Below are 24,882 nucleotides of genomic sequence, written 5' to 3'. Positions count from 1 at the left end.
AAAATTATATCTACAACATGGAAAAATCTCACAAACATAATGATGCAAACTAGAAAGACACAGTAGAATGCATATAGTATCATCTCATTTATAGAGCTCAAAACCAGACAAAACTGAACTGTATTATTTATGGATGCATACCTCAGGGCAAACTATGAAGACAAGAGAAGTATTATCACAAAAATTGGGACAATAGGGCTGGGTGCAGTGGCTCATGGCTGTAATTACAGCATGTTGGCAGGCCAAGGAGGGAGGATCACCTGAGGTCAGGAGTTTGAGACCAGCCTGGCCAACATGTGAAACCCCATCTCTACTAAAAATACAAAATATTAGCTGGGCGTGGTGGCAGGTGCCTATAATCCCAGCTACTCAGGAGACTGAGGTAGGAGAATCGCTTGAACCTGGGAGGCAGAGGTTGCAGTGAGCCAAGATCGCACCACTGCACTTTAGGGCAGGCAACAAGAGCAAAATGCTGTCTCAAAAAATAAAATAAAATAAGGCCAGGTGTGGTGGCTCATGCCTGTAATCCCAACACTTTGGGAGGTTGAGGCAGGTGGATCACAAGGTCAGGAGTTCGAGACCAGCCTGATCAACATGGTGAAATGCCGTCTCTATTAAAAATACAAAAGTTAGCCATTTGCGGTGGCAGCGCCTGTAGTCCCAGCTACTCAGGAGGCTGAGGCAGGAGAATCACTTGAACCGAGGAGGTGGAGGTTGCAGTAAGCCGAGATCATGCCATTGCACTCCAGCCTGAGTGACAGAGTAAGGCTCTGTCTCAAAAAATAAATACATAAAATAATTGGGACAATAGTTACCTCTAACACAGGGAGGAGGTATGATGAGGAAGGTATACTTCTGAGGTCCTGGTAATATTCTACCTTTCTTGATCTGGAAGATGGTAACGTGTAACTATAATTTTAAAATTAGTCTTCATGTTTACTATTGATACAGTACAATTGTTAATAATTAAACTTTGTAATTTCTTTGTAACTATTCTTTAAATTATGTCTTTTTTTTTTCTGTTTTATTTTTTTGAGACAGAGTCTCACTCTGTTGCCCAGGCTGGAGTGCAGTTGCATGATCTCAGCTCACTGCAACCTCTGCTGTCCAGGTTCAAGCCATTCTTCTGCCTCAGCTTCCTGGGTAGCTGGGATTACAGACATGCACCACCACGCACAGCTAATTCTTGTATTTTAGTATGGATGGGGTTTCACCATGCTGTCCAGGCTAGTCTCAAACTCCTGGCCTTAAATGATCCACCTGCCTCAGCCTCCTAAAGTGCTGGGATTACAAGTGTGAACCAATGCACCTAGCCAAATTATGTATATTTTTACAAATGTGTCTTGGTTCTCATATTAAAATATTTTTAAAAGAAAAATTAGGCTGGGTGCAGTGGTTCACACCTGTAATCCCAGCACTTTGGGAGGCTGAGGTGGGTAGAGCATGTCAGGTTAGGAGTTTGAGACCAGCCTGACATGGTAAAACCTTATCCGTATCAAAAATACAAAAATTAGCTGGGCATGGCAACGGGTGCCTGTAATCTCAGCTACCCAGGAGGCTGAGGCAGCAGGATTGCTTGAACCTGGGAGGTGGAGGTTGCAGTGAGCGGAGATCGCGCCACTGCACTCCAGCCTGGGCAACAGAGCAAGACATCTCAAAAAAAAAAAATAAAATAAAAAGGAAAGAAAAATTAGCAATGAATAACAAGTTAAGGATTAATATTTAAAACATATAAAGAACATCCAGTTTCAGTGAACCAATGTTCAGGGAATATAAACACAATAGATCACCAGAATATACAGACACTAAGTAAACTTATGAAAACAATGTCTAATTTTTCTAATAATAACATGGAGCATCATTTCATATCTAGTAAACCAAAGAGAGAGGAATATTGTGAAAATTTATACCATACATGACAAGCAGCCAGGCATGGTGGCTCACACCTGTAATTCTAGCACTTTGGGAGACTGAGGCAGGTGGATCATCTGAGGTCAGGAGTTCAAGACCAGCCTAGCCAACATAGTGAAACCCCGTCTCTACTAAAAATACAAAAATTAGCCTGGCGTGATGGCATGCACCTGAAATCCCAGTTACTCAGGAGGCTGAGGCAATAGAATCACTTGAACTCAGGGGGCAGAGGCTGCAGTGAGACAGGATAGCGCCACTGCACTCCAGCCTGGATGACAGAGTGAGAAGCCGTCTCAAAAAAAAAAAAAAAAATCGGGCCGGGCGCAGTGGCTCATGCCTGTAATCCCAGCACTTTGGGAGGCCGAGGTGGGTGGATCACGAGGTCAAGAGATCGAGACCATCCTGGTCAACATGGTGAAACCCCGTCTCTACTAAAAATACAAAAAAAAATTAGCTGGGCATGGTGGCGCGTGCCTGTAATCCCAGCTACTCAGGAGGCTGAGGCAGGAGAATTGCCTGAATCCAGGAGGCGGAGGTTGCGGTGAGCCGAGATCGTGCTATTGTACTCCAGCCTGGGTAACAAGAGTGAAACTCTGTCTCAAAAAAAAAAAAAATAAATAAATAAAACAAAATAAATAAAAAATAAAAATAAAAATCATTTAGATTTTTATTTTATTTTTTGGTAGAGACAGGGTTTCACCATGTTGCCCAGGCTAGTCTTGAACTCCTGGGCTGAAGCAATCCCCTAGGGAGGCCTTGGCCTCCCAAAGTGCTGGGATCATAGGCATGAAACACAGATCCCAGCCAATAAATAATTTCATATTGAAAAAAGCAGGCCAGGCACGGTGGTTCACACAAGTAATCCCAGTACTTTGAGAAGTCAACATGGGCAAATTGCTTAAGCCGATGAGTTTGAGATCAGCCTGGGTAACATGGTGAAACCCTATCTCTACAAAAAATCAAAAGCCCATCTATACAATAAATACAAAAATTAGCCAGGTGTGGTGGTACACTCCTGTATTCCCAGCTGAGGTGAGAGGATCACTTGAGCCCAGGAGGATGAAGCTGCAGCGAGACCCTGTCTCAAAAAAAAAAGAAAAGAAAAGAAAAGAAAAAAAATTCTTAAGTGGCAGGTTAAAAAAGAAAAACCTAAGTTATGAATACATTAAGGCTATAGCTACCTAAGAAATCTGTATAGCTAAATCTGTATAACTAATTTCGTAGCTGAAATTTGGAAAGGACACATGGGAAATAAAAATAGTTCAAGGGTTTGAAAGATAGGATGACTGGAATTTTTTTCTTGACATTGGGAATATGTTTCAATAAGATACACGTATTTTTAAACAAAGTAAACTCAATAGTTCCCTGTCATTCCAGAGAACAAAGTCCATATGTCATAACTCCAAGGACTTCCACTCTCTGTCTTCGACTTGTATTTTTCATTCAGCTGAAATTTACACAATGACTACTCTGTGCCAGGCATCATGGGAGGCACTGAAGTACAGAGATGGGCAAGACATTATGACTGCCTTCAAGGAGCTTATAGACTAGCAGAAAATAGACATGTCAACAAATAATTACAGACTTACCATGAGATTAAGTCTGACAATAAAGTCTTTTCATGGCTTCCCAGATTAAGGAAAAACAGGCAAATGATTGAGAAGCTTTTCAAAGAACAATGAATTGGATCTTGAAGGGCAAGTGGAACTTTACAGACAGGACTGAGGTTGTGAAGAAGAGTAGTCTATGAACTATTGATAGAAAGGCTGCAATAGGATAGTGTGTGTTAGAGAAGCAGAATGCTCAAAGGCCTCCACTATCATGCTAAGGAGTTTAGATTTCATCCTGCAGGTAATGAACACTCTCAGGGGCTTTCAGCCCTGAACTAGGATTATTCTGCAATTATCTTGGACCTCTTTATTCTATCCATTTTTCTCTTAGAAAAAAAACCCATATATATATAAATTAAAAGATACATGTATATATTTTAATTTTTAATGTTTCTTACATAAAGATACAGAAAATAGAATTATACCCATGTACTCACCAACCAAATTTAAAAAGTTAATTCAGCCCTATTCTCTCTCTTTTAAAGGCATAAAACATTTCAGAAAGACTGATTGACAGAGTTTCACTCTGTCACTCAGGCTAGAGTGCTGTGGTGCAATCTTGGCTCACTGCAGCCTCCTGGGTTCAAGCGATTCTCGTGCCTCAGCCTCCCCAGCAGCTAGAACCACAGGCACACACCACTACTCCTGGCTAATTGCTGTATTTACTGTAAAGAGGGGATTTCGCCATGTTGGTCAGGCAAGTCTCGAACTCCTGGCCTTAAGTGATCTGCCTGCCTCAGCCTCCCAAAGTGCTGGAATTAAAGGTGTGAGCCACTGCACCCGGCCTCACTTTAGATATATTTAAAATCTCACTCATTCCAGGAATGACTATGAAAAAAGAAAAAACAGATAAAAATTTAAAAATCAAAACAAATAAAATATCCCTCATTCCCTTGACCTTTTTCCCTTCCCTTCCTGCTTGTAGGTAATACCAACGGTCCTAAAGTGTATGTGTAGAATTCCCCAGCATGATATTGTTTTACTAACAGTATAGTCTTTGTCTAATTTTTTAACTCTTGGTTTCCTCATCAGTAAAATGAAGGAAACAACTACCTCTCCAGGTTACTAATAGGACTGTAAACTATATGTATAAGGTACCTACCATGGTGAATGGCATTGATAGTAACAAAGGACCCAAAAAGTTCATTTCCTCCTAGTAGATTATAAGCTACTTTCTGACAGTATAAGCAGCCCAGCTAACAAAATGTTGATTTGATTAATTCTATTTACTATTCCCCAAACAGAAGACTTTTGCCTACCCTCTTCTCCACCTTGTGATCTCTCATGCAGTCTCTCGAATTCCTGTCCCTTAATCTTGACAGTGACACAGAAGGGTTCTTTATCAGCACTGGTGGCATAAGGAGCTGTCAGGTACCTGCTCCATCTCACGCCATGAGGTAGCTCAAGTTCTGTGTGACTAAAGGGCAGGGGAGGGGTATAGGAGAAAGCCTGATGTTGTGGGACATGCTTTAAAGTAAGGCAGCTCTTAGTTCAAATTCTCTGTCTCTAGCGCTTAATCACCAAATGCACTTTCTATACAGACACCTGTTTGTGCTTCAGATTCTCCAAGTCTAAAATGGGGACAATTCATCCGCCTCTCTGAGCAATGATAACAAAATCCTTACTGTGTGCTATTTAACAGGTAGATTTCGAAGCATTTCTTACTGCATACGTTAAGTAGTTTAATCCTAACAAAAACGCCAGGAAGTAGAAGAGACCATTCCCCCATATAACAGATGAAAACCAAGACACTTAGTGCTTCAGTAACGTGCAGCAGACATATAGCTGAAACGTGAAGGAGCCAGAATTCGAACTCAGGTGATCTGCTGCAGTATTCTTTTTTTTTCTTCTTCTTCTTCTTTTTTAAAGACGGGGTTTCACCATGTGGGTCAGGCTGGTCTTGAACTCCCAACCGCAGGTGATCCGCCCGCCTTGGCCTCCAAAGTGCTTGGATTACAGGCGTGAGCCACTACGCCCGGCCTTGCTGCAGTATTCTTAACCACTTCGCTTTGCTGGGATATTGTGAAGCTACAGTTGTAAGATTATGGGTGCCAGGAACATGGCACGCCGTCGACATTTAAACACAAGTGTAGCCCAGCTCGTAATTATGGAAGCCATAGAAAAACTACAAGGTACTTTTGCTGTCCCTCAGGAGGGACACGGAGGTAGCGCCCGAGGTCTGGGCTGGGATTCCACAGGGCGGGGCATCATGTTAAGCACTGGGGTACATGGGCAAGAACAGGCCGGGTCCTAGCCCGTGCTCGGTCCCCGACGCTGTAGGCGACCGTGGCAAAGTTCGCCCCCGCCCTCGGCCTCGGTTTCCCCATCTGGGAACGTGTTTGTGTCTCTGCTGTGCTCCCAGGATGCTTTCCAAACTAGAGGACTCAGAGGGCCAAGGTGAACCAATGTGGTAAACGGAAGAACACGCGCGGCCTCCAGCTTCGGGCCGGGCCGCCGAGAGCCGGGCTAGGTCCAAGGAGACCGACCCGTAGTTCGCGGGCGGCACTCACCTTGCACGCAGACTCCGAGCGGGCGGAACCAGGATCCAAACTCCCCGCGGCGGGATCTCGGACTCCGCGCCGAAAGCTCACTCGCTTCGCGCCTGAAGCCTGCCTATTCCAATTGGCTGCTTCCAGGGGAAGCCAACCAATACCGTCGCCGTCTGACATCTGTTCCCGCCCCCCGCAGGCTGTTGGGGCGGGTCTCCGTACGGAGCCGGGAGGGGCACGAATCTCCAAAGCCCAATGAGAGTCCTTAAGGGAGAGTCAGGTGACTACCGTGACTTCCCGGGCTTCCGGCGTTAGTTACTTCTTTGTTTTTGGTGTTTAGAGGCGGTGAAGGCTTTGCAGGAAGTAGGCAGCTGGACATTGGCTGTGGCGGGGTTGAAAAGCCCCGGAGTTTGAGAGCTGAGACTTGCCAGTTCCCACAGGCCAAGCCAGGTCTCTGCACCCCGTCTCTTGGCTCCGACGGTCAGTGTCTGCGAGGTTTTGGCGGTCTCTCCTCTCCATCCCCTTAACACCGCTGGCCTCTGTTCCACACGTACCCCTCTACGCGAGCAGGTGCAAATTGTCCTTGACCTGGGAAAGGGAACGCACACTCAGATGCCTCCAGGGGCACGTAAGAAGCCATGCTTCTGTTTCAGTCTGTTGCTGCCACGCGGGAATATGGGTCCTGTGATGCCAGATCTTACTTTCTTTACTTTATTCCTCTCTTCCCTCTCTGCTTCCTTCCCTCCCACGCTCCCTGTCTTTCTTCTTTCCTCTTTGGGTGTGTGGTAAAATGTATCTAACATAAAATTCACCATTTTTAAGTGTACAGTTCATTGGCATTAAGTACATTCACACTGTGAAACCATCACCACTAGCCATCTCCAGAACTTTTTCATTATCCCAAATAGAAAATCTGCCTATTACACAGTCACTCTCCATTACCCGCTTCTCACAACCCGTGATAGCCACTATTGCGATTTCTATCTGTGAATGCTAGGTACCTCATATAAATTGAATCATACACTAATTGCTCTTTTCTGATTGGCTTATTTCACTTTGCATCATGTCTTCAAGGAGCAGCCATGTTGTAGCATGTATCAGAATTTCCTTCCTTCTTGAGGCTGAATAATATTCCATCTCATACATGTTTACTACACTTTGTTTATCCACTGATCCATATAAATGGATGCTTGGTTATTTCCATCTTTTGGCTATTCTATTGTGAATAATGCTGCTATGAACTTTGGTATACAAAGAATCGTTCTCCACATTATACGCAGAAACAATTTTCCAAAATGTAAAAATCTGTTCAAGTTACCTCCCTTCTGAAAACCTTCTATGGTAAATTAAAACCAAAATATACTATTAAATATCCCACACGAAAAAAAAACACCAAAGAATAGCTGAAATGAACAGACTGATAATTCCAATTAGTTGCAAAAATGCAAAAATAGGACTCTCATACAGAGTTGATGGAGTATAAAATGGTACAACCACTTTGAAAACATATCAGTCTCTACCAAAATTCAATTTACCCCTACCCTATGCCCCAGAAATCCCATTTCTAGATACATATCCGCCAAAAGTGAATGCCTTTGTTCACCAAAAGACTCATAGCAGCTTTATTCATAATAGCCAAAGGGAAATAGCTCAAATGTCCACCAATAGATGAATAGATACATTATGGCTTATTCATATAACTGTATGCTACTATTGAAGAATAATTTTAATATCAAATATCATGATCATACAGATATAAGATAAATCTTAGAGATTTTATTTAACTCATTAATGAATGAGAGATCCAGAAAAGATCCAGAGAGATCCAGAAAGATTGAATCCAGAGATTCAGTGGAAGATTCAAAGTAACATACACACAGTTAAATGAGGAATAATGAAATAACTACAAATATATACAAAAACTGTCAGAACTGATCAAATCCACAGCTCAGTAATCAGTTGCATTCTACTGAAAACAATTTGCATTTCTATAGACAAGAAGTATCTATAGTTTGTAAAAACTTTAAATTGTTCTATAGCTCAAAGATAATAAAAGGTTTAGTGTTCTCATAGAATCAGACATCTTAGAAAGTGTAAGCTGGACAGCTGGACACCTTGTTTTTCAGTGACACTCAGTAATCTTTTTTTTTTGAGACGGAGTCTTGCTCTGTTGCTGGGACTGGAGTGCAGTGGTGTGATCTCAGCTCACTGCAACCTCCACTTCCCGGGTTCAAGTGATTCTCCTGCTTCAGCTTCCCGAGCAGCTGGGACTACAGGTACATGCCACCACGCCCGGCTAATTTCTTGTATCTTTAATAGTGATGGAGTTTCACCATGTTGGCCAGGCGGGTCAGAATTTCTGATCTCAGGTGATCCACCCACCTTGGTCTCCCAAAGTGCTGGGATTACAGGGTTGAGCTACCATACCTGGCCCCAGTAATCTTTTTTAGACCATTTCAAAGCTTTTCTCAGTTTTTTTCTGTATTACAAAGTAAAAGGAGAATGAACTACTGGTACATACAATATAGATGAAGCTTAGACAGTGCTGAGCACAAAAAGAGGTAGATAAAAGAGTACATAGTTTATACTGGGTTCCCCTTGGAGGCAGAGGTAGACGGGGAAGCTCCACAAGGAAATTTGACGGAGTGCTGGAAATTACATATCTATCTTATATAGACATTTAATACGTATAAAGTAATATAGAAGTCATTCATATATAAAATCATTATATATGTAATCATTGAGATATGCACTTTTTAATTTTAAAAAATGTATTTTTATTTTTTGAGGCAGGGTCTGGTTCTGTTGTCGAGACCGGAGTGCAGTGGTGCTATCTTGGCTCAGTACAACCTCCACCTCCCAGGCTCAAGCGATTCACCCACCTCAGCCTCCTCAGTAGCCAGGACCACAGGCACATGCCACCATGCCTGGCTAATTTTTGTATTTTTAGTAGAAATGAGATTTTGCCATGTTGCCCAAGCTGGTTTCGAACTCCTGGCCTTAAGTGATCTGCCAGCCTCAGCCTCTGAAAGCACTGGGACTACAAGCATGAGCCACCTTGCCTGGCCAAGGCATGTATTTAAGATTAAGATGAGTGCACAAACCTTTCACCACCCTACACTCACATCCATAGAATCCTTCCAGGTGGGAGGTAGAGGTTGCAGTGAGCCAAGATCGTGCCACTGCACTCCAGCCTGAGCGACAGAGTGAGAATCGGTCTCCAAAGAAAACCCAAAAAACAAAACAGAAACCTTCCAGCAGCTGCCATTTGCCTTCAAGGTGAAGACCAAACTCAGATTGGGTCCCTGCTTCCTCTCATGTGTCATCTGTCCCTAATCCCCATTTTCCTGACGTTTCCTCAAAGGTGTTTTACAGTCTTTCCAGTTTCCTGGCCTTTGCCTCCAAATCATACCTCTTGTTCATCTCTCAGGTCTCAGGATAACTTCTCTGCAAGCTGTTGGAGAAGTTGGGAAGTTGGAAAGCCTCACCTAATCCTCCAGATCTGCCTCTGTATCCCTCCCAGGTTTTCCCATAATATCAATCAGCATTTGTGTTGCCTGTCTTCCTCTACAGAATATGCTCTCCACGGGGTGCTCTTCAGGATCTCCCACAATGGCTGGCACTGGAGAAGGCCACAAAATGGCCTTTGTGAAGACCAAAGCAATAAGAGAATTAAGGCCCTGTGTGACACCAACAATTTCAGCTGAATGTCAGCCTTTATTGAGTTGTGAGTATCCCACCTCTGACTTGGGTGCTACTGGTTGAGCCTAAGTAACGTCAGTGACATTATTCATTTGATAGATTGTTGATATCTTTGTGTTATCTCTGTCCACTTTTTCCTTGGTCATTGTGCTATGAAAAATCTGCTTGATTTCCTCTGCTTTTTCCTGTAGAGAAGGGTAGCCTGGGGAGTAATTTAACAAAGATGTGCTTTCTTTTTACAAGTAAAAATCGACATATTTCACCCAAGTGTCCATTAACAGATGAATGAATAAACAAAATGTAGTATATCTAAGCTGGGCATGGTGGCTCACACCTGTAATCCCAGCATTTTGGGAAGCTGAGGTGGGCGAATCACTTGAAGTCAAGAGTTCGAGACCAGCCTGACCAACATGGTGAAACCTTGTCTCTACTAAAAATAGAAAAAGTTAGCCATGCGTGGTGGCATGTGCCTGTAACCCCAGTTACTCAGGAAGCTGAAGCAGGAGAATTGCTTGAATCTGGCAGGTGGAGGTTGTAGTGAGCTGAGATCGTGCCACTGCATTCCAGCCTGGGTGACAGAGTGAGTCTCCATCTAAAAAAAAAGGCCGGTGCAGTAGCTCACGCCTGTAATCCCAGCACTTTGGGAGGCCAAGGCAGGCAGATCACAAGGTCAGGAGTTCAAGACCAGCCTGACCAACATGGTGAAACCCTGTCTCTACTAAAAAATATACAAAAATTAGCTGATGTGGTGGTGTGTGCCTGTAATCCCAGCTACTCAGGAGGCTGAGGCAGGAGAATTGCTTGAACCCGGGAGGCAGAGGTTGTGGTGAGCTGAGATCGCACCTCTGCACTACAGCCTGGATGACAGAGCAAGACTCCATCTCAAACAAACAAACAAACAAACAAACTAAAAGAAGTGGTATATCCATGCAGGAGAATATCATTCGGCCATGAAAAGGAGTGAAGCTCTGACACATGCCATAGCATTCTGAATCGAATATGCCAGACACAGAAGAACAAATACTATGTGACTCCATTTATATGAACGATTTTGAATAGGCAAATTCATAGAGAAAGCAGATTAGAGGTTTCAGGAACTGAGAGTAGGAGGGAGGGAAGAATGAGGATTATTGCTTACTGGGTTCATAGTTTCCATTTCGGGGGATGAAAAGATTTAGAAATACTGGCAATGGTTGTACAGCATTTTGAATATAATTAATGCCCTTGAGTTATACACTTAAAAAAAGTTAAAATGGCAGTTTATTTCATACATATTTTACCACAATAGTAAAAAAAAAACCAGTAGCTGTGGGAAAAAAATCAAACACGACACGTTTTACACACACACAAAATCCCCAAACGAAACAGAAATAGATTTTCAGTTTTTCTTTAAAAAGAGGAAAGAAGAAAGTGAGGGTGGGAGAGAAGAAGAGAAGGAAGGAAGGAGCGAGGGAAGAAGAGAGAAAGGAAGGAAAGAAAAGAAAGAAAGATCTAGTATTATCACAGGGCCCACATTCCCACTTGCCAACAATAGGCTGAAACAACCTGTGGATGCTCACGTGCCCTTGGAGGCATGTGAGTTTGCATCCCCTTTCCCTGAACAATTACTATTTGCACCTGCTCGTGTAGAGGGGTACCTGTGGAACAGAGGCCAGCGTTATTTAGGGGATGGAGAGGAGAGACTGCCAAAGCCTTGCAGAGACAGATCAAAAAAAGTGTGGTTTTCCAGGACTGAAAACTCAGTGACAGCAGCCCTTGCCTCACTTATACCTGTGGGATTTTAATTCATAGAGGTGAGTGATGCCAGAGAGACTAACGTCATTGAAAGAATAATTTATCCACGTTTCTTGAGAGGAGGGGCACAAACCTTTCACCACACCATGCAGAGCCAAATGGAGAAGCACCAGGTTTGGTCAGGAGGCAGAAAGGACTGAAGGGAAGGCTTAAACCAGAACCTTTATTGGCGTTTCAGCGGGATAGGCAAGGCAGTGCAGGAAAACATTTTGGGACTGGCTGGTTTGAATAATCCTGCGGGGCTTTGGAGATTAGGGGTGTCTCTAGCGGTTCTCTAGTATGTAGCCTTGGGTTAATTTAGGGCAGGAGAAGTATTGGCTTTGTGTTAGATAAAGGGGATAGTTAGAGGTCTGGACTTGGGACTTGTTGGAGGGTTTGTAATAGAATTTTTCGGGTGCCCACAAAAGCAAGATCGTAGGAAAGCTGTCAACAACTTTGACTGTTAGTTGGGTCCTGTGACTAATGGATGCTAAATAGATAAATACAGAATCAAAGAAAACAGAACAGACCCTCTCCACCCTGGAGCATTTTCCAGGCAGCCATTTCTGAGGGCCATGTGTGTCCTGAGCCACAGCTGTGTTTGGCATAATAGCAGCTTCCAGGCATGAAAGAGCCCAAAAAAAGACATCAAAAACACTACATTTGCAGTAGGCATCTGTAACCTTTGCCTAGGGAAAATTGTCCACTTACAGCACCCTGACGTGGCTTTGGAGAGCCACCTTTCTCAACCCAGCCAGGAAACTCATGCCAATATGGGACCAACTTCTCAAGCCTAGAACACTAGGGGTGGCCATTTAACTTCAGCCTGGCCAGTCAGCATATCCTACTGGCTTGGCCTGATGACTCCAGCTGGGCCAAGGAGAGCTGTGCCTGGGACTCCAGCTGGGCCAATGAGCGCTGTCGCTAGGACTTTGGCTAGAATTTACTGGGAATGTGGTAATAGGTGTGCCTTTCTGCTGGAGTTCCCAAACTGTGAAGATGTCATTCTGGATGTGGGACTGGGAGGGGAACCTGCGTGAGGATGAAGCCACCGGAGAGGAGAGTGCAGGCAAGAGAAGGAAAGACGCTGGGGTTTTGGAATTAATTGTCTGAGGCCCTGGATCCTGCTGTGCTGTCAGCCACATCCTGGACTTTGCAGTCATATAAGCCAGTTACTTCCCTTTTTTTTTTTTTTTTTTTTTGGAGACGGAGTTTCGCTCTTGTTACCCAGGCTGGAGTGCAATGGCGCGATCTCGGCTCACCGCAACCTCCGCCTCCCGGGTTCAGGCAATTCTCCTGCCTCAGCCTCCTGAGTAGCTAGGATTACAGGCATGCGCCACCATGCCCAGCTAATTTTTTGTATTTTTAGTAGAGACGGGGTTTCACCATGTTGACCAGGATGGTCTCGATCTCTTGACCTCGTGATCCGCCCGCCTCGGCCTCCCAAAGTGCTGGGATTACAGGCGTGAGCCACCACGCCCGGCCAGTTACTTCCCTTTTATACTTAAAAGGCAAACTGCAAAACAGTAGCCATAGTATGCTATGTTTATGTAGAAAGCAAGGGGGAAAATGATTCAGGTATATGTTAGCTAGCATATTCATTTAGACTTTTCTAATAAATAAGCTAATAATCATGAATACCTGTTGGGAGTGGATGGGGGGGATGAGTCATAGAAATAGTTAACTGTGGCTGGGTGTGGTGTCTCATGCCTGTAATCCCAGCACTTTGGGAAGCCAAGGCAGGCGGATCACTTGAGTCCAGGAGTTCGAGACCAGCCTGGCCAACATGACAAAATCCCATCTCTACTAAAAATACAAAATTTAGCTGAGCATGGTGGTGTGTGCCTCTCTAGTCCCAGCTAGTGGGGAGGCTGAGGTGGGAGAGTCGCTTGAACCTGGGAGGCAGAGGTTGCAGTGAGCCGAGATGGTGCCATTGCACTCTAGCATGGAGGACAGAGTGAGTCTCTGTTTAAAATAAATAAATAAATAACTAAAAATAATGGACTGTATACCCTTTTATATTTTTTGACATTTGAACATGTGAGAATGCTACCTATTCATAATATTAAATACAGACATTTTTATCTTTTATAGAGACAGAGTCTTGCTGTTTCCAGGTTAGTCTTGAACTCCTGGCCTCAAGGAATCCTCCTGCGTCAGCCTCCCAAAGTGTTGGGATTACAGGCATGAGCCTCTTGCTGTGTTGTCCAGGTTAGTCTTGAACTCCTGGCCTCAAGCAATCCTCCTGCCTCAACCTCCCAAAGTGCTGGGATTATAAGTATAAGCTAGCTGTGCTCAGCCCAGACTTTTAAAAATACAAAAAAAAACCCTCGAGGTTTATTTTATAAAGCCCTTAGGAAGAACAAATCCTATTATAGCAAATATATTGAATTTTCAATGTACTGTGCTAGTAAGATATTTACACTCCTAACCACTCAGGAGCAAAGTAAACAAAGAACACTGTTAAGAGACCAGGTAGGTGGGAAAAGATCTTAATTAAACTTAAAGTTATACATAGTCTGCCTTTTGTTATGTTTTCTAAGAATATGTAAGAACCAGTCTGAGATATTCAGTGGTAACAACAATGTTCTTCCCAAAATACACAGTGTTATACACAAGGAACTTCTGCTTCCAAGTAGGATATAGTAGGTATCAGTAGGTCATCAATCCTGCTACAACAACCAGAAAAACAAACACACACACACACAGGCTGAATTATACAAATCACACACACACACACACACACACACACATATATATTTATAGACAGAGTCTCACTCAGTCATCCAGGATGGAGTGCAGTGGCACCATCTCAACTCACTGCAACCTCTGCCTCCCGGGTTCAAGTGACTCTCCCACCTTAGCCTCCCGACTAGCAGGGACTACAGGCGCTAAATTTTGTATTTTTAGTAGAGATGCGGTTTCACTATGTTGGCCAGGCTGGTCCTGAACTGCCTTGGCCTTCCAAAGTGCTGGGATTACAGGGATGAACCACCATGCCTGGCCCAACTCATATTTTTAAAGACATCAGAGCATGAGAGGGCAGTGAGATCAGAGACAGAAGAGCCCATGCTAGGTGAGCTGGGATTGTTGGTCATTTTTCTCCCTGGGTACATTTGTCAAGGCCAAAGATTGAGTGTGGTTTACACTGAACTTTTGATGGCCTCTCAGGCTATTGTTACAGATTAGAGTCTAAAGGAGCCCAGATAAGAGGCTCTTTTTCCTATGTGATATTTGCTGAGTGCTGGGGTAGATTGAGGGCCGGGGCTCCAGGTGGGGTGGGGGCAGTGGCTGCTAAGCTGGAGGCCTAAGCTGGAAAGGCAGGGTAAGAGCTCCTGCATTTTTTTATTGTTTAGAATATGGAGTCCCTCTGAAGGGAGGGGCCTGCAACAAATACATGACAGGTCTCACTCTCAAGATAAAAACAGAGGTGGACCACCTGTAAGTAAAGCTGCAATTCACCTGAAATCAGCTCAATTTCTGATTGGATAGAATTATCATCTCTTTAAGCTACATTGGCTAACAGAAAATAGAATCAACCATTCAGGAGAAAATATTATTAACTTCGACCTTTAAGGTTCTTTTATACACAATATTTGGCATACAATAAAAAAGTGTAATTCAGCCAGGTGCGGTGACTCTCACCTGTAATCCCAGGACTTTGAGAGGCCAAGGTGGGTGCATCACTTGAGGTCAGGAGTTCGAGACCAGCCTGGCCAATATAGTGAAACCCCATCTGTAATAAAAATACAAAAATTAGCCAGATGTGGTGATGCATACCTGTAGTCCCAGCTACTGAGGAGGCTGAGGCAGAAGAATCGCTTGAACCCAGGAGGCAGAGGTTGCAGTGAGCCAACATGGCATCACTGCACTCCAGCCCGGGTGACAGAGCGAGACTCCGTCTCAAAAAAAAAAAGAAAGAAAGAAAATGTCTATAAGTACAAAAGGATAAAATAGAACAATGTTAACAATGAAGTTCTTGTTTAATGTCTCCCTAGAATACAATATTTAGCCAAGAAGATCATTCACATAATCTTAACATGTTTGTTGTAGAAAATAAAAGGGAATTTGTTGATTTAAATTATAAATAAACTCATTTTTGTAAATCATATTATATAAATTCCTGTTAGAATCCTGGATCTAGTTTTTTCTTCACAGATTGCAAGTAACATAAAATAAAGCTTCTACCAGATTTGAATCTAAATACCACCCTTACTTTACAATTCTGAATTTTGGTTTCCACATTTGTAAAATAGAGATAGTAATACATGTCTCATAAATTTAGTTTGAAGATTAAGTGACATAAGGCCCTTATGGTATAATACCTGGTACAGAGTAAATATACATTATTACTGCTGTTATTACTTTTGGAGACAGGATCTCATTCTGTTGCCCAGGCTGGAGTGCAGTAGTACAATCATGGCTCACAGTAGTCTTGAACTCCTAGGCTCAAGTGTGCCTCAGCCTCTTGTGTAGCTGGGAATACAAACACATGCCACCAGGTCCAGCTAATTAAAAAAAATTGTTTATGCAGAGACAGGTTCTCACTATGTTGCCAGGGCTGGTCTTGAACTCCTAGCCTCGAGCGATCCTCCTGCCTTGGCCTCCCAAAGTGCTGGGTTTATAGATGTGAGCCATTGCACCCAGCTATGGCAAATTATTGATTTTTCCTCAGGCATGCATCTCTACCATGTTACAGGAATCAACATAGGGAGTATCAGGGAATCGACCCCCATTAAATGAGATGAGATTAAATGAGATAATGGATGTAACTCTCAGTAAAGTCTTTGTAAATGGTGACCTTTATTATTATAATGACATAATCTCAGTCTACCAAATCAGGTGTGCAACAAACTATTTATTTGAACATAACAACTTCACTTGTGTTTTGAGTTCCCAGTCTGCTTGAGTAACAGCAAATTAATCTTAGATATGTGAGGTTGGTTTGTTTTCTTTTGTAGAGACTGGGGTCTCACTGTATTGCCCAGGCTGGTCTCAAATTCCTGGCCCCAAGCAGACCTCCCGCCTTGGCCTCCCAAAGTGCTGGGATTACAGGCGTGAGCCACCGCGCCCGGGCCTGTCTTTCCTTCTTGCTGGATGGTTTGTGGGTTCTTAGGGTCTTACCTTGTGCTAAGGTATGAGAGGAAGGGCAATTGTTCCTTACTATCATCTTTCCTCATAGGTCACATAGAAGTGGCCTGTTCTGTGCATATGCCTTCTTCAGGTCTGGGCCACTTCTGTTCACAGCCCGGGAGCCATGGGAATCTTTCTGTTGCTTCAGTGTCAGACAAGGGCATGGACATCTTAGAGTGCCTGTGGTGCTGCCAACCAAAACACCCTTGACGCAGTGCCATCTCTGGGGTCATGCTCTTCCCTGGCATGCAGCCCAGGAATCAGGGCCTAGGGCCTTTCTTGGAGTCACCTTGTCACTGCTCTCTCATATCAGTGCCTCACTTCTTCCCCCTGCTTCAGGGGCTTTTCATCTGGTCTCCCAGAAGAACTTTACCTGATATTAACCTATTATTAAGAATAGGTTTAGTTTCACATTCAGACAATGGAATATTATCCAGCACTAAAAAGAAATGAGCTCCCAAGCCACAAAGAGACATGAAGAAAAATGCATAATACTAAGTGAAAGAAGCCATCCTGAAAAGGATACACACTCTGTATTATTCCAACTAGGTGGCATTCTGGAAAAGACAAAACTCTGGAGATGGTCAAAAGATCAGTGGTTGCCAGGGACTGAGGGCAGGGAGGGATGAACAGGCAGAGAACAGAAGATTTTTAGGGCAGTGAAAATACTCTGATACTATAATGGTGGACACATGTCCTGTATATTTGTCCACTTGTCCATAGATTGTACAACACCAAGAATGAACCTTAATATAAACTATAGACTTCGAGTGACGATGATGTATCAGTGTAGGTTCATCAGTTGTAATAAATGTAGCATTCTGGCAGGGGATGTTGATAATGGAGGAGGTTGTGCATGTGGGGGAGGGCATAGGAAATATCTCAGTACCTTCCTTTTAATTTTGCTATGAACCTAAAACTGCTCTCAAAAAATAAAAGTCTGGCCAGGCACGGTGGCTCACGTCTGTAATCTAAGCACCTTGGGAAGCCAAGGCAAGCGAATCACCTGAGGTCAGAAGTTTGAGACCAGTCTGACCAACATAGTGAAACCCTGTCTCTACTAAAAATACAAAAATTAGCTGGGTGTGGTGGTACACGCCTGTAATCCCAGCTACTCAGGAGACTGAGGCAGGAGAATCACTTGAACCCAGGAGGTGGGGGTTGCAGTAAGCCGAGATCGCGCCACTGCACTCCAGGCCTGGGTGACAGAGCAAGGCTCTGTCTCAAAAAGTAAATAAATTAATTAATTAAAAATAATCTTTGGCTACATCAGCCATTTTCTCCCTTCTCAGGCCATGGCTTTGGCTTCATCCCCAACCTCCAACTAGGTTCCTCTGACAAATTTTTTTTTTTTTTTTTTTTTTTAAACATTTCTGTGTTCCAAAACCAGGCCCCAAATTCAGGGAGGAAATTATGTGGAGGCTGATGATGGTCTTACACCCAGATCACCTTTGGTTTTCCCCAAATGGCCACTTGATGGCACTCAAGAATCTTCTTCTTGTTCACATGATTCCTAGAATGGTTCACGTGAAATAAAGGGGGTATAATGAATGGAGGGCTTTTGATAAAAGTCATTAGATGCTACGGCTGTGTTCCAGTATGTGTTCCATTGAAGACCACAGTACTGTCATGTCTGCCTCTTTTTTTTTTTTTTTTTAGATGGAGGTCTTACTATGTTGCCCAGGCTGGTCTTGAACTCTTGGACTCAACCAGTCCTTCTGCCTCAGCTTCCCAAAGTGTTAGGATTACAGGTGTGAGCCACTGCACCTGGCCTGTGTCTGGAATTTTTTGGCAGATAATGGAAGGGCATGATTCACAACAGTAGTATTCTGTTAATTTCATCCAGATGAGAAAATACTGATCACATAAATAGAAATATATGTTTACAGATGTGTAGAAATATCACCATATATAAAATATACTAGCATCATCAAAGAGTGGTTAAAAGTTTTCCTACTCTAATTTGAGATATCCACCAGGCATGGTGGCTCAAACTTGTAATCCCAGCACGTTGGGAGGCCGAGGTAGGCAGATCCCTGGAGCTCAGTCAGCAGTTTGAGAACAGCCTTGGCAACATAGTGAGACTGCATCTCTACTAAAAATTTTAAAAATCAGCCAGGCATGGTGGCATGCACCTGTAGTACCAGCTACTCAGGAGGCTGAAGTGGGAGGATGGCTTGAGGCTGGGAGGTTGAGGTTGTAATGAGTCAGGATCACACCACTCACTCCAGTCTGGGCAACAAAGCAAAAGTCTGTCTCTAAAAAAAAAGAGAGAGAGACTGGGCATGGTGGCTTATGCCTGTAATCCCAGCACTTTGGGAGGCCGGGCAGGCAGATCATGAGGTCCAGAGATCGAGACCATCCTGGCCAACACGGTAAAACCCTGTCTTCACTAGAAATACAAAAAAATTAGCCGGGTGTGGTGGCATGCACCTGTAGTCCCAGCTACTTGGGAGGCTGAGGCAGGAGAATTGCTTGAACCCAGGATGCAGAGGCTGCAGTGAGCCACGATCATGCCACTGCACTGCAGCCTTGGTGACAGAGTGAGACTCCATCTCAAAAAAGTAAAAAAAATTTTTAAAAGAAAAGAAAAAAAGGAAATATCCTTGTCCTTCAATACAATGAGACACACATTTTATAGGTCAACGGGAAAGGAAGTCTGTGAAGACTTTCAGATGCAACAAGACTTTGACTCCTGACTTTCACTATAGAATCAGCTTGTGGGGGGGTGTATCAAATGACAAAATGGAATTTCAGAAACTAAATTGGTCAAGATGTGCAGAAACCTGATTCAAATGGCCTAGATACTTCCCAGAGTTCTTGCACGTATAAGATGCACAGCTATCAAAGAGACTTTCTCATCTTGAAATATTAATGGGTTGGCCCAGGAGACGTCCCTCTATACTCCCAAGGGAACCCACTTAAAAGAAGTAATATATTAAATGACCTCCTACTAAATTAGTACAAAGTGTTCTATAAAAAGCGTGTCCAGGCCTTCGTTTCACATATCCTACCGTGGCAGATTCTGCTGGTGCTTCACCTATATCCCCTTGGATCCCTTTCAGCAATTCTGTCCTGTTATCCTTCTAGCTTCTGTGACCTTTGTTTCCAGTGGCTTGGACCTGAGCACACCACACCTGGTCTACTGGGGTTGCTTTGCATGCCAGCACTCAGAGGGAGCAAGAATGGGCTGAGTGTGTGTATGTCCTTCCTCCCTGTGTTCATAACCACTGACTGTTACAGGAAAGTCTGCACTTTCACAGATGTCAGCCCAGTGCCCTCATTTGCAATGAAACACTCTAAAGTATAATTTCTCCTTCAGAATTCACCTCTGCATCAGGCTGAGGCGGGGACATGGCCAACATCATCGCCTTGCTTGGCTTCTTCCTCTTCCTTTTCTTTTCCACATTCCTTTATTTGATTCTCCTGGGAACACTTCCTTAATAAATCCTTTGCACGTGGCTACTGTCTCAAAATTTGCTTTCGGAAACCCAACCTAAGAAACCAACCATCCCTGATAAACGGTGCTGCCACGTACAGCCTAAAATTGAGATACACATCAAAGTTCACCAGAAGAAAGACTTGGTGGAAACATTGCTAATAGGGGCCATTGGCCTTGCATCCATGACTCCAAAAAGACTTCTCCAATATAGGCAGGGAGAGAGTGAAGAGATAACAGCTTTGCTCTTGACAAAAAAAGCAGGAGCTGCCCAGGAAACAGCCACTGTGATCATTTGTGCTTCATGAGGGGCAGCCACCAGGGACTGTTGGTTGTGATTCTGTTCTTCCTGCTATGAAATGGTCCTGGATCTCTGTTTTAACTTCCTCTTTAGTTGAAGGGGATTGGCAATCCCAAAACAAAGATATTTCATCCATCCAAACAAGTTTGTAAAAACCCACTGCCTCCTGAACTCCTAGGCACTCACTTGGCTATAACTATAATTTTCTCATTCATCATCTCAGCAGACTAAGAAAACAATTCTATTCTTTGACACAGCAACCTGCTAAGAACTTGTGTGTCTTTTCTTGTCAGCTATGCTGACATGGGACTCACAGTTACTGAAGTCAAAACATGAAATATAGTTAATTTCAGATAAGCAAAAGCTGAGAGAATTCATTTTCGTCAGACCTACACTAAAATAAGTGCTAAAGGTTGTTCATCAGGCTGAAAGGCAAAGATACCCAGTGATGGCACTCCTTGGTATTTACCCAAAGGAGTTGGAAACTTATGTCCACATAAAACCCTGCACAGATATTTATAGCAGCTTTATTCATAGCTGCCAAAACTTGGAAGCAACCAAGATGTCTTTCAGTAGGTGAATGGATAAATGAGTTGTGATACATTCTACAGAAAGGAATGAAGAACATCTTATATGGACTAATATAAAAGCCTATATTTTTTGAATTTTAAAAATAATTTTTTTAAAACAACTATTTCAAACAAAAACAATAATAATATAAGATTTAAAAATGTAAGGGCAGGCACAGTGGCTCACGCCTGTAATCCCAGCACTTTAGGAGACTGAGGAGAAGAATCACTTGAGCCTAGGATGTTGAGACTAGCCTGGGAAACATGGTTAGATTCCCTCTCTACAAAAAATGCAAAAAATTAGACTGGCATGGGGGTGCTCACCTATAGCCTCAGCTTCCCAGGAGGCTGAGGTGGGAGAATCACCTGAGCCTGTGAAGTTGAGGCTTCAGTGAGCTGTGATTGCACTATTGCACACCAGCCTGAGCAATAAAGTGAAACTATCTCAAAAACAAATGAAATAAAACACGTTAAAGTAAAATATATGGCAATAATAGCATACGGCAGGTAGGGTAAATGAAATTCTCTTTTTAGGTTATACATTTTAGGGAAATTGGTATAAATTAATTTTAAGCAAAATGTGATAAATTAAGAATGCGTACTGTAATCATCTAGAGCTAAACTGAAAATACTATATAAAGAGGTAGAGCTAGAAACAAATAGAGGAAATAAAATGGAGTAATAAAAATATTTGATGATTAATTGAAGGCAGGCAAGGAGGAACAGAATGAAAAACAGGTGGCACAAATAGAAAACAAATAGCAAGATAGTAGATTTGAACACAATTTTAGCAATCATTACATTAAATATAAATGGACTAAACAATTAAAAGGCAAAGATTGGCTGGGCACAATGTCTCATGCCTGTAATCCCAGAACTTTGAGAGGCCAAGGCGGGCAGATCACAAGGTCAGGAGACCGAGGCCATCCTGGCCAATATGGTGAAACCCGTCTCTTAAAAATAAAAAAAAATTTGCCAGATGTGGCAGTGGGCACCTGTAGTCCCAGCTACTTGGGAGGCTGAGTCAGGAGAATCGCTTGAATGCGGGAGGCAGAGGTTGCAGTGAGCTGAGAACGCGCCACTGCACTCCAGCCTGGTGACAGAGCAAGACTCCATCTCTCAATAGATAGATAGATAGATAGATAGATAAATAAATAAATAAATAAAATAAATAAATAAATAAATAAATAAAGGCAAAGATTATCAAACTGAATAAAAAATGACCCAAATCTATGCTGGATTTTGTTTTGTTTTGTTTTAGCTTTGGGATTTTTTTTTTTTTTTTTTTTTTTCCTGAAACATGGTCACACTCTGTGGCCCAGGCTGGAGTACAGTGGCATGATCACAGCTCACTGCAACCTCTGCTTCCTGGGCTTAAGTGATCCTCCTGCCTCATCCTCCCAAGTAGCTGGGATGACAGTCATGCACCACCTCATCTGGCTAATTTTTGTATTTTTTTTTGTAGAGGTGGGGTTTCACCATGTCACCCAGACTGGTTTCAAACTCCTGGACTCAAGCGATCTGCCTGCCTTGGCCTCCTGAAGTGCTGGGATTACAGGCATGAGCCACCACACCTAGCTATGCTGTTTTAAGAGACACATTTGAATATATAGAGTCCAAAAAAGTGAAAGTAAAAGGATGGGGAAATATATATTATACAGATACAATACAAATAAGACAAGTAAGAGCAAACAAGAATAAGAAGAGTAAGAACAAACAAGAAAGCTGATGTGATTATATTAATATCAAATAAAGTAGGCATCAAGATAAGGAGTACTACTAGATACAAGAAGAAAAACTTCATATTTATAAAAGAATCAATTTATTAAGAATACTGAATAATCCGAAATGTGTGCACTTAGTAACTATATTAGTTTGCTAAGTCTACCATAGAAAGCCATCACAGACTGATGGTGTTGACAACCAAAATTTATTTTCTCACAGTTCTGGAGGTTAAACATCCAAGACTGGAGCCTGGCATGGTGGTTCATGCCTGTAATCCCAGCACTGTGGGAGGCCAAGGCGGGCAGATCACCTGAGGTCAGGAGTTCGAGATCAGCCTGGTCAACATGGTGAAACTCTGTCTCGACTAAAAATACAAAAATTAGCTGGGTGTGGTGAGGTGGGCACCTATAGTCCCAGCTACTCAGGAGACTGAGGCAGGAGAATTGCTTGAACCCAGGAGGTGGAGGTTGCAGTGAGCCGAGATTGTGCCATTGCACTCCAGCCTGGGTGATCAGAGTGAAACTTCATCTCAAAACAAAACAAAATATCCAAGACCTTGGTGTTGATTCCTTCCGAGGGCCATCTTCTCCCTTTGTCTACGTATTATCTTCCCTCTGTGTCTGTGTCAAAATTTCTTCTTCTTACAAGGACACCGGTCATACTGGATTAGGGCCTGCCCTAATGACCTCATTTTAACTTAATTATCTCTGTAAAGACCCTATCTCCAATTATAATCATGTTCTCAGGAACTCAGAGTTAAGACTTATACATACAAATTGTGGGAGAGTACACAATTCAGTCCATAACAGTAATGGAGCTTTAAAATACATGAAGGAAAAGCTAACAGAACTAAAGCAATAACTAGACAAATCCACAGTCGATTAGAGATTTTAACATCTCAGGCCGGGCGCTGTGGCTCACGCCTGTAATCCTAGCACTTTGGGAGGCTGAGGCAGGCAGTCATCTGAGGTCAGGAGTTTGAGACCAGCCTGCCCAACATGGAGAAACTCCATCTCTACTAAAAATATGAAAACATTAGCAGGGCATGGTGGTGCATGCCTGTAATCCCAGCTACTCGGGAGGCCGAGGTCTGAGAATTGCTTGGACCTAGGAGGCAGAGGTTGTGGTGAGCCGAGATCGTGTTAGTGCACTCCAGCCTGGGTGACAATTCGAGACTTCATCTCAAAAAAAAAAAAAGGAGAATTTAATATCTCTGTCAGTAACTGATAGACCAAGAAAACAAAAATTGAGTATATGTAATACTTGAATGACACAATTAACCAACCTTGTCTAATTGACATTTATAAAACACTGTGCCGGATAACCACAGAATACACTTTTTTTTTCAAGGACACATGAAAATTTCCCTATGAGAGACCATATGCTGGACTATAAGTAGGTCAATAAATAGAGGCTGATATCTTATCGATTATGTCCTCTGACCACAATGGAATTATATTAGCTAGAATAACAAACAAATCTAGAAAATCCCCCCAGTAAGTGGAAATTAAACGACACACTACTAAGTAACTCATGGGTCAAAGAATAAATCACAAAGGAAATTTAAAAATATGTTAGGCCGGGCATAGTGGCTCACGCCTGTAATCCCAGCACTTCAGTCGCTTGAGATCAAGAGTTCAAGACCAGCCTGGGCAACATGGTGAAACTGTCTCTTAAAAAAAATACAAAAATTAGCTGGGCATGGTGGTGTGTGCCTGTAGTCCCAGCTACTTGGGAGGCTGAGGTGGAGGCTACAGTGAGCTGTGATTATGCTACTGCACTCAAGCCTGGGCGACAGAATGAGATCGTGTTTCAAAAAGCCCACAAAATTCCATTCTTTGAAAAGATTAGTAAAATGGATAAACTCCAGCAAGACTTAGAAAGACAGAGAAAATAAAAATGGGGCCAGAGTAAAGGCTATGTGATAGGTTTCTTATACTGTACTTATGGGAGTTCTCTGTGTTTGAACTTACAGTCAGCACTCTATATCTGTGAGTTCTGCATCTGTGGTCTTAATCGACCTTGAATCAAAAGAAATTTTTTTTATTGTGTCTGTAGTGAACATGTGCAGACGTTTTTTTTCCTTGTCATTGTTCCCTAAACAATGCAATGTAACAACTATTTATATAGCATTTATACTTTATTAGGTATTATAAATAATCTAGAGATGATTTAATGTTCTGTATATGGGAAAATGTACATAGGTTATATGCAAATACTACTCCATTTT

The 24,882-nt window shown here is 42.8% G+C and overlaps 1 protein-coding gene and 1 long non-coding RNA gene across 6 annotated transcripts in view; one reads left to right on the top strand and one right to left on the bottom strand.

The window, feature by feature from the left end:
- The window catches only part of BLM (BLM RecQ like helicase), a 90,574-nt gene extending 84,466 nt beyond the window's left edge, over positions 1 to 6,108 (bottom strand). The window contains exon 1 of one of the 2 annotated variants that reach the window (XM_064376274.1): positions 6,032 to 6,108. The gene's annotated coding sequence lies outside the window, so the exon portion shown is untranslated. Of the gene's footprint in view, positions 1 to 815; positions 965 to 6,031 lie in introns of those variants that run through there. The other variant, XM_012463804.2, reaches the window with a different exon arrangement.
- Positions 6,109 to 6,333: 225 nt separating this feature from the next.
- Positions 6,334 to 24,882, top strand: part of LOC105724934 (uncharacterized) — a 76,508-nt gene continuing 57,959 nt past the window's right edge. For all 4 annotated transcript variants that reach the window (XR_010342644.1, XR_010342641.1, XR_010342643.1 and 1 more), the window contains exons 1-2: positions 6,334 to 6,490; positions 9,584 to 9,737. This is a non-coding gene — a long non-coding RNA (uncharacterized LOC105724934). The remainder of the gene's footprint in view (positions 6,491 to 9,583; positions 9,738 to 24,882) is intronic.

This window comes from Aotus nancymaae, unplaced genomic scaffold, assembly GCF_030222135.1.
Source record: "Aotus nancymaae isolate 86718 unplaced genomic scaffold, 86718_ANA_hifiasm-v0.15.2.pri h1tg000014l, whole genome shotgun sequence".
Taxonomy (NCBI): domain Eukaryota; kingdom Metazoa; phylum Chordata; class Mammalia; order Primates; family Aotidae; genus Aotus; species Aotus nancymaae.
The sequence above is the reverse complement of the archived record's forward strand: the minus strand, read 5'-3'. Positions and strand labels throughout refer to the sequence as shown.